Below are 10,369 nucleotides of genomic sequence, written 5' to 3' on the forward strand. Positions count from 1 at the left end.
ACTTAATGTGTATATTATACAAGTAGCACGTTGCCCTGTGCTTATACAGAGAGAACATATTTGTGGGTAAACGGAGTACCCTGCCTGTTGTTTTATAGAGATACCATGCTACTTTGTAAACACTGGGCATTGTGCCCCGCACATCTATGGAGATTACATACTAATTCAAGGATATACAGTGTGTTTTGTTTAATGCACATAACCTCACAATGGACTGGACTAGTTATATTTGAGAGAACATGTTGCTTATGGTATGTACAGAAAGCATTCAGTTTGGAATTTTATAGAGATTAGACAGAGCATATTACTTACTATGGGGTATATCACAATCCCCTAGAAAACTGTATTAAAGAGACAGTATACACCAATTTGCATATATCTGCATGTAATAGATACTACTAAAAAGAAGAATATGCACAGATACTGATCTAAAAATCCAGTATAAAACCTTTTAAAAACTTACTTAGAATCTCCAAGTTTAGCACTGTTGATTAGGTTAGCAGGAACACCCAAGGAAAGTGGCTAAATTGCAGACACTCCCCTTCTACCCAATTCCCTGCATATGAAAAGACAGATTATACAAACAGAAGCCAGCAGTAGACTGGAAAAGCGCTTCTATTTCTGACACTGTGGGGCTTGGTTAAGAGTCTGAAAATCTGCACAATATTATAAAAAAAAAAAGCAAAACTAAAAATTGTTACAAAAAGACTCCAAGAGGGGCTATATAAATGGATCATCTACAAAACATTTATGCAAATAAACATTTGGTGTATAATGGCCCTTTAAGTGATCATCTACAAAAAGCATTGTAGATTTTAATAGTAAATTGTGTTAAAAAATCATTACATACATTTTTCATTTTAATATCGAGTTAAATCTTAGCTGGGTGGTCAGTAAAATCAGCGGATGGTGTGCCTATTAATTGGTCCAGGAAAGAACACTGATATACAGTATGTTATCCTAGCATTACCCAGGTAAAACGGACATCACTCAAGCGGCTATGGGTAAAACCCAGGTAAAATGGACATTACCCAAGTGGCTGTTGGTAAAGCCCGATGTATGATCATAAATCCCCTCAGATTGAATGCTCTTCATCGAGTCACTGCATCAAATATATATATATAATGCACTGTAATTCCCCCACTATCTAATTTGCCTCCGCCTGTAAGCATCCCTTGTAAACCTCAGTCCCCAAGGTTCACTTGGGGTAGAGGCCAAAGGATAGGCAGGGTGCCCCCCTTCAACCCCAGAGGCAGAGGCAAAGAAAATAGTGTAGATGGAGGAATTACAGTACATCAGGCTTTACCCACAGCCGCTTGGGTAATGTCCATTTTACCCGGGTAATCCTAGGATTATCCGGATATCTTACTTTACCCACAACATATATATATATATATATATATATATATATATACACAACAACTAGGAAACAACACTCAATGGACTTAGTTAATGCAAACAATGTTGTTTATTCAGTGACGTTTCAGGGAATGCTCCCCTTCATCAGACCAGAGATACAGTGTGTCTGCAGAACATTTAAACCCTTCAAAGACCTTCCCCCTTTGCAAAAATACGCCAAACCAGTTGTCAGGGCAACCAGCCCACAACAGCAGTTTTATCATATAACAGTGAAATGTTGCAAGCATCTATACAAAGTGATCAAACATTGATAAATAGTGTATCAACATATATTGTATATAAATATGACCCCTCCACAGGAGCAATAACCTTGGATGTATCAAATTGTCAGTATGCAGCTACATGTACCCAATAGCGACCTATACTCAAGTGTATTTAGAGGTACACGGGAAAGTACAGATTTCAAATAGATTCAATGTGATTAAGCAATATCAGATACCAAGCACATAAACATTTACTCATCCAAGGGTATTATATCAACGGTTTACCCAAGCAATAGACAGACAGGGTATGTTACAGCCAGTGTACATTTATCCGTGACAAACCAGACAATAAACAATAGGTTATGTGACAGCCCGTGTAGATTTATCCGTGACATACCTCATGTCGAACCAGGGGTCATGTGAGAGAACTCCCAGCTAGCAGAGCTGAACTAAGTAGCGTGTATAGCATAAACTAGAGGCAAGAGATGCAATTGGCTATTGGCGACCAGCCCCAATCAGAAACATGCCTTGCGTGTGCGCATGCGTATCACAATGTAGGAAACTGCAGCCCATAATCGGTCAGTTCCGATTGGTAGAGCCAGACCACCCTCCTTCTGTGTGGCTAATAAGGAAACACATGTGAAATCCCCATGTAACATACCACTATGTGTTCAAAAACTAACAGAATGGAACCCCATGTGTCAGGGGAAGAATATATATGTGTCAGAGACTGGTATGTCTCATCCTGCAGGGTAAAAACCATACTAAGAAGTGCGGACAAGACAGGCAGCTATATATGTGTAGATTGATAGCAATAAACTGGTTGTAGAGGCCAGTTATTCATAGGTCAAGTACAGGAGGAATACTCATGCTGTATGTAAGATGCACTCCTGCCATGACTAGTTAAGCAACGTATGTGTAGAAGTATAGCCAAAAAACACTAGGGAAGGTTAGTTAATCATGGACCTTGTGGTGGGGAAATACTCGTGTTCTATGCAAGAGGCAGGTATGCCTCATCATGTATGGCAGTAGCCTCACTAAGAAATACGGATAAGAAGGACAGCAACGTATGTAAAGAAACATCTCACTAGAGCAATAGATCGGTGGTACGGTCCGGTTACTCCTAGACCATGTAATAGAGAGATACTCTAAGAAAATGCTCGAGTTATAGGTACAAAGGACCGTCAGTGTCTAGCATAAAGTGCTACTACACAACCGGTGCATAGAAAAACATGAAAGGCGACATAAGCAAATAAGGATGTGTACAGAGTGTATATACATATTCACATACAGAGGTCAAGTACAATTGACACAAATACAACAGTGTAGGCCCATTGGCAACAGACTAATACCTTTAAAGAAAACAGTGCCAGTCTATGCCCATATTGAGGCCCCTGGGATGTATAGTGGCCAGTTTGTAAATCCATTTGGCCTCCTCCTGTAGTAATAGTTTGTCCCTATCAACTCCTCTCAATAAGGGAGAGACGTGGTCTATAAGTGTGAATCTGAGGTCAGTCACAGTATGACCATTCTCCATAAAATGTCTAGCGACGGGTTGGTCGCTCTTGCCCTTGTCGATGGCCGTAAGTATGGCTCATCTATGAATAGCCATCCATTTTTTAATGTCATCAGAAGTTTTTCCAATATAGAAAAGGCCACAAGTGCAGTTCAACATGTAAATACATACTTAGATGTACACGTAAGACAGTGTTTCATTTGGAATCTTTCATTTGTGTGTGGATGTCTAAAATGGCTACCCTGGAGCATGGCATGGCAAGTTATACAACTGGGGCATTTGAAATAGCCCTTTTTACTGATAGTGTTCATTACCTTGTTGTAGCTGCGGACATGATCGGTTCTCATAAGAATATTCCTTAAGTTCCTTCCTCGCTTGTAGCCAATCCTTGGGGGCCCGTAATCATTGTAGGGTAGAGCTCCATCAGTATTAACTATATCCCACTTCTCCTTTAGGGTAGTACCGAGGGTTCTCGTGCTGGGAGTGTAAGTGATGATGAAATTGATTCGCTTCAAAGACATTGGGCTAATGACCCTGTTGTTGTTCAGTGATTGCCTTGCTTCCTTTATTAAATATCTGCTATATCCTCTGTTAATGAACCTGGTTTCCATCTCATCCAGTTGGTGCTTGCACCGTTCATCAGAGGTGTTGTTCCGCACCACTCGCAGCATCTGAGCCTTTAGGATGGCCCTAATCAGGGATTTGGAGTGGCAGCTGGAGGCATGAAGCAGTGAGTTGAGGTCTGTTTCTTTCTTATACAAAGTTGTGCCCAGACATGTGTCATTCTTAAATATCCTGAGATCCAGGAATTAGACCTCTTGATAGCTCGAGACCACCTTTAGCTTGACATGTCCGCCAATGTCATTGAGTACGTTAATCCATTCATGTAGTGATTCCTTGGTACCACGCCACATGATGTCAGCTGGGCGTATAACAATGGAGGTATCTTCTGTCAGGGATCGTATGGCCGCCCAATCAGTGGAGGTCATATTGTTTTTGTAACTGGGAGTGATATCATCACCAACTCTTTGTTGTATAATCCTTGTATACGTGCGAATGCTGGGATTCGTTGTGGGTGGATCGAATGTGCTTGGCTTCTTGAAGGTATGCTTAGATTCTTCGAGTGTCTTCCCTTGGAAGAAATCGCCAAGTTTCAATTGCCTCTGGAATCTCATAGTGTCAATATAGGTCTTGAACTTGTTACAAGTAGTGGTGGGGACGAAAGATAATCCTTTATTCAAAACCCTTCGCTCATGTTCATTCAGGATGTGCTTACTAAGATTCACTATCTCATCCTCCTCCGCCTTGGTTGGAATGAGGGTTTTCTTCCATACACACACCCCCCCTCCGGGTATGCGGTCTTCGCCTCTCCCTCTTGACCGTGTAGTAATCCCTAAAAAAGGCTGAGCTGTGGTGGTGGTCTCATGCTCTTGTCTAAGGTTCTCTGTTCCCTCTGTGTCAGATCCAGAGCTTGTATCAACAGTATTGAGTTGGTGGTGAGTGTAAGCACGTTGTCGCTGCTGTCGTCTCGGTTGGTAGTATGCCCTCTCCTCAGGCCCATGGGTCCATCTGTACAGTTTTTTCTCCTTATAATCATCAGTCACATATCCAAGGTTCTTGTTTTTAAAGGCAACCAGGGCATTGTTGTATTCCCTTAGTTGTGTACTGATTTTCTCTGTCCAAATGTCAGTTTTGGATTTCTGTAGTAAGCTCCTTACCTTTTTGATCACCAGTAAAATAAGGTCAAGCGAGCATTTATTGAGTACCGCACACCAGCGTTTATAAAACTCAGGATTAGACCTGCCAATGGTGGGCACATTGTTGATACAAAATCATCTGGGGATCAGCTTCTTTCTGTGAGAAGTAGATGCCCTGTAGCTTCAGGTCCACCTCTCTCTTTTTCAATTTCAGAATTTGGTGAAAAACAGTCAATGCACTTTCAGCTGTGGATTATCCAGTATTACAGTATCAAAGAGGATGCGTGTGGCATCATTCTCACTGAGGGACAGTGTTTCTGCCCCTTCAATGTCTGCTGGAATAGTAGCTGTTGCTTGTGTCATCAAATTGTGTTCCATGTTGCCTGCGGAGTGAAGTGTAGCACCAGGCACCGTGGTGGATGTACAAAGTCAAAACAAATGACCGGATAGACGACAGGGTGATGGGTCCAATGTAGCAAACAATGGTGGGTGCATCCAGGGGTAGAATATAACAAGCGAGTAAGGAGCACTCTCACAAACTTTAAATGCCAAGGTGCTGAATGTGGATTAGTTACAGCAAGCAGGAAACAGCACTCACTGGACTTAGTTAATGCAAACAATGTTGTTTATTCAGTTACGTTTCGGGGAATGCTCCCCTTCATCAGACCAGAGATACAATGTGTATACAGAACATTTAAACCCTTCAAAGACCCTCCCCCGTGCAAAAAAAAACGCCAACCCAGTTGCCAGGGTAACCAGCCCACAACAGCAGTTTTATAATATAACGGGGAAATGTTTCAAGCATATATACAAAGTGATCAAACAGTGATAAATAGTGTATCAACATATATCGTATATAAATATGACCCCTCCGCAGGAGCAATAACTTTGGATGTATCAAATTGTCAGTATGCAGCTACATGTACCCAATAGCGACCTATACTCAAGTGTATTTAGAGGTACACGGGAAAGTACCGATATCAAATAGATTCAATGTGATTAAGCAAAATCAGATACCAAACACATAAAACATTTACTCATCAAGTGTATTATATCAACGGATTACCCAGGCAATAGACAGTCAGGGTATGTTAAAGCCAGTGTACATTTATCCGTGACAAACCAGACAATAAACAATAGGTTATGTGACAGCCCGTGTAGAATTATCTGTGACATACCTCATGCCGAACCAGGAGTCATGTAAGAGAACTCCCAGCTAGCAGCGCTGAACTAAGTTGCATGTATAGCATAAACTAGAGGCAAGAGATGCAATTGGCATGCGTATCAAAATGTAGGAAACTGCAGCACATAATCGGTCTGTTACGATTGGTAGAGCCAGACCAGCCTCCATCTGTGAGGCTAATAAGGGAACAAATGTGAAATCCCCATGTAACATAGCACTATGTGTTCAAAAACTAACAGAATGGAACCTAATAAGGCTAATAACGAAACAAATGTGAAATCCCCATCTAACATAAAACTATGGCCTAGATTTGGAGTTCGGCGGTAGCCGTCAAAACCAGCGTTAGAGGCTCCTAACGCTGGTTTTGGCCGCCCGCTGGTATTTGGAGTCAGTGATTAAAGGGTCTAACGCTCACTTTTCAGCCGCGACTTTTCCATACCGCAGATCCCCCTACGCCATTTGCGTAGCCTATCTTTTCAATGGGATCTTTCTAACGCTGGTATTTAGAGTCGTTTCTGAAGTGAGCGTTAGAGCTCTAACGACAAGATTCCAGCCGCCTGAAAATAGCAGGAGTTAAGAGCTTTCTGGCTAACGCCGGTTTATAAAGCTCTTAACTACTGTACCCTAAAGTACACTAACACCCATAAACTACCTATGTACCCCTAAACCGAGGCCCCCCCACATCGCCGACACTCGATTAAAATTTTTAACCCCTAATCTGCCGACCGCCACCTACGTTATATTTATGTACCCCTAATCTGCTGCCCCTAACCCCGCCGACCCCTGTATTATATTTATTAACCCCTAACCTGCCCCCCACAACATCGCCGCCAGCTACTTAAAATAATTAACCCCTAATCTTCCGACCGCAAAGCGCCGCCACCTACATTATCCCTATGTACCCCTAATCTGCTACCCCTAACACCGCCGACCCCTATATTATATTTATTAACCCCTAATCTGCCCCCCACAACGTCGCCGACACCTGCCTACACTTATTAACCCCTAATCTGCCGAGCGGACCTGAGCGCTACTATAATAAAGTTATTAACCCCTAACCCGCCTCACTAACCCTATCATAAATAGTATTAACCCCTAATCTGCCCTCCCTAACATCGCCGACACCTACCTTCAATTATTAACCCCTAATCTTCCGATCGGAGCTCACCGCTATTCTAATAAATGGATTAACCCCTAAAGCTAAGTCTAACCCTAACACTAACACCCCCCTAAGTTAAATATAATTTACATCTAACGAAATAAATTAACTCTTATTAAATAAATGATTCCTATTTAAAGCTAAATACTTACCTGTAAAATAAATCCTAATATAGCTACAATATAAATTATAATTATATTATAGCTATTTTAGGATTAATATTTATTTTACAGGCAACTTTGTAATTATTTTAACCAGGTACAATAGCTATTAAATAGTTAAGAACTATTTAATAGTTACCTAGTTAAAATAATAACAAATTTACCTGTAAAATAAATCCTAACCTAAGATATAATTAAACCTAACACTACCCTATCAATAAAATAATTAAATAAACTACCTACAATTACCTACAATTAACCTAACACTACACTATCAATAAATTAATTAAACACAATTCCTACAAATAAATACAATTACATAAACTAGCTAAAGTACAAAAAATAAAAAAGAACTAAGTTACAGAAAATAAAAAAATATTTACAAACATAAGAAAAATATTACAACAATTTTAAACTAATTACACCTACTCTAAGCCCCCTAATAAAATAACAAAGCCCCCCAAAATAAAAAATTCCCTACCCTATTCTAAATTTAAAAAGTTACAAGCTCTTTTACCTTACCAGCCCTGAACAGGGCCCTTTGCGGGGCATGCCCCAAGAAGTTCAGCTCTTTTGCCTGTAAAAAAAAACATACAATACCCCCCCCCAACATTACAACCCACCACCCACATACCCCTAATCTAACCCAAACCCCCCTTAAATAAACCTAACACTAATCCCCTGAAGATCTTCCTACCTTGTCTTCACCATCCAGGTATCACCGATCCGTCCTGGCTCCAAGATCTTCATCCAACCCAAGCGGGGGTTGGCGATCCATAATCCGGTGCTGAAGAGGTCCAGAAGAGGCTCCAAAGTCTTCCTCCTATCCGGCAAGAAGAGGACATCCGGACCGGCAAACATCTTCTCCAAGCGGCATCTTCGATCTTCTTCCATCCGGAGCGAAGTGGCAGGATCCTGAAGACCTCCAGCGCGGAACATCCATCCGGACCGACGACTGAACGACGAATGACTGTTCCTTTAAGGGACGTCATCCAAGATGGCGTCCCTCGAATTCCGATTGGCTGATAGGATTCTATCAGCCAATCGGAATTAAGGTAGGAATTTTCTGATTGGCTGATGGAATCAGCCAATCAGAATCTAGTTCAATCCGATTGGCCGATCCAATCAGCCAATCAGATTGAGCTCGCATTCTATTGGCTGATCGGAACAGCCAATAGAATGCGAGCTCAATCTGATTGGCTGATTGGATCGGCCAATCGGATTGAACTTGATTCTGATTGGCTGATTCCATCAGCCAATCAGAAAATTCCTACCTTAATTCCGATTGGCTGATAGAATCCTATCAGCCAATCGGAATTCGAGGGACGCCATCTTGGATGACGTCCCTTAAAGGAACAGTCATTCGTCGTTCAGTCGTCGGTCCGGATGGATGTTCCGCGCTGGAGGTCTTCAGGATCCTGCCACTTCGCTCCGGATGGAAGAAGATCGAAGATGCCGCTTGGAGAAGATGTTTGCCGGTCCGGATGTCCTCTTCTTGCCGGATAGGAGGAAGACTTTGGAGCCTCTTCTGGACCTCTTCAGCACCGGATTATGGATCGCCAACCCCCGCTTGGGTTGGATGAAGATCTTGGAGCCAGGACGGATCGGTGATACCTGGATGGTGAAGACAAGGTAGGAAGATCTTCAGGGGATTAGTGTTAGGTTTATTTAAGGGGGGTTTGGGTTAGATTAGGGGTATGTGGGTGGTGGGTTGTAATGTTGGGGGGGGGGTATTGTATGTTTTTTTTTACAGGCAAAAGAGCTGAACTTCTTGGGGCATGCCCCGCAAAGGGCCCTGTTCAGGGCTGGTAAGGTAAAAGAGCTTGTAACTTTTTTAATTTAGAATAGGGTAGGGAATTTTTTATTTTGGGGGGCTTTGTTATTTTATTAGGGGGCTTAGAGTAGGTGTAATTAGTTTAAAATTGTTGTAATATTTTTCTTATGTTTGTAAATATTTTTTTATTTTCTGTAACTTAGTTCTTTTTTATTTTTTGTACTTTAGCTAGTTTATTTAATTGTATTTATTTGTAGGAATTGTGTTTAATTAATTTATTGATAGTGTAGTGTTAGGTTAATTGTAGGTAATTGTAGGTAGTTTATTTAATTATTTTATTGATAGGGTAGTGTTAGGTTTAATTATATCTTAGGTTAGGATTTATTTTACAGGTAAATTTGTTATTATTTTAACTAGGTAACTAATAAATAGTTCTTAACTATTTAATAGCTATTGTACCTGGTTAAAATAATTACAAAGTTGCCTGTAAAATAAATATTAATCCTAAAATAGCTATAATATAATTATAATTTATATTGTAGCTATATTAGGGTTTATTTTACAGGTAAGTATTTAGCTTTAAATAGGAATCATTTATTTAATAAGAGTTAATTTATTTCGTTAGATAAAAATTATATTTAACTTATGGGGGTGTTAGTGTTAGGGTTAGACTTAGCTTTAGGGGTTAATCCATTTATTAGAATAGCGGTGAGCTCCGATCGGAAGATTAGGGGTTAATAATTGAAGGTAGGTGTCGGCGATGTTAGGGAGGGCAGATTAGGGGTTAATACTATTTATGATAAGGTTAGTGAGGCGGATTAGGGGTTAATAACTTTATTATAGTAGCGCTCAGGTCCACTCGGCAGATTAGGAGTTAATAAGTGTAGGCAGGTGTCGGCGACGTTGAGGGGGGCAGATTAGGGGTTAATAAATATAATATAGGGGTCGGCGATGTTAGGGCAGCAGATTAGGGGTACATAGGGATAACGTAGGTTGCGGCGGTTTACGGAGCGGCAGATTAGGGGTTAAAAAAAATATGCAGGGGTCAGCGATAGCGGGGGCGGCAGATTAGGGGTTAATAAGTGTAAGGTTAGGGGTGTTTAGACTCGGGGTACATGTTAGGGTGTTAGGTGCAGACGTAGGAAGTGTTTCCCCATAGGAAACAATGGGGCTGCGTTAGGAGCTGAACGCTGCTTTTTTGCAGGTGTTAGGTTTTTTTTCAGCTCAAACAGCCCCATTGTTTCCTATGGGAGAATC

The sequence above is a fragment of the Bombina bombina genome, chromosome 1 (assembly GCF_027579735.1).
Source record: "Bombina bombina isolate aBomBom1 chromosome 1, aBomBom1.pri, whole genome shotgun sequence".
NCBI lineage: Eukaryota > Metazoa > Chordata > Amphibia > Anura > Bombinatoridae > Bombina > Bombina bombina.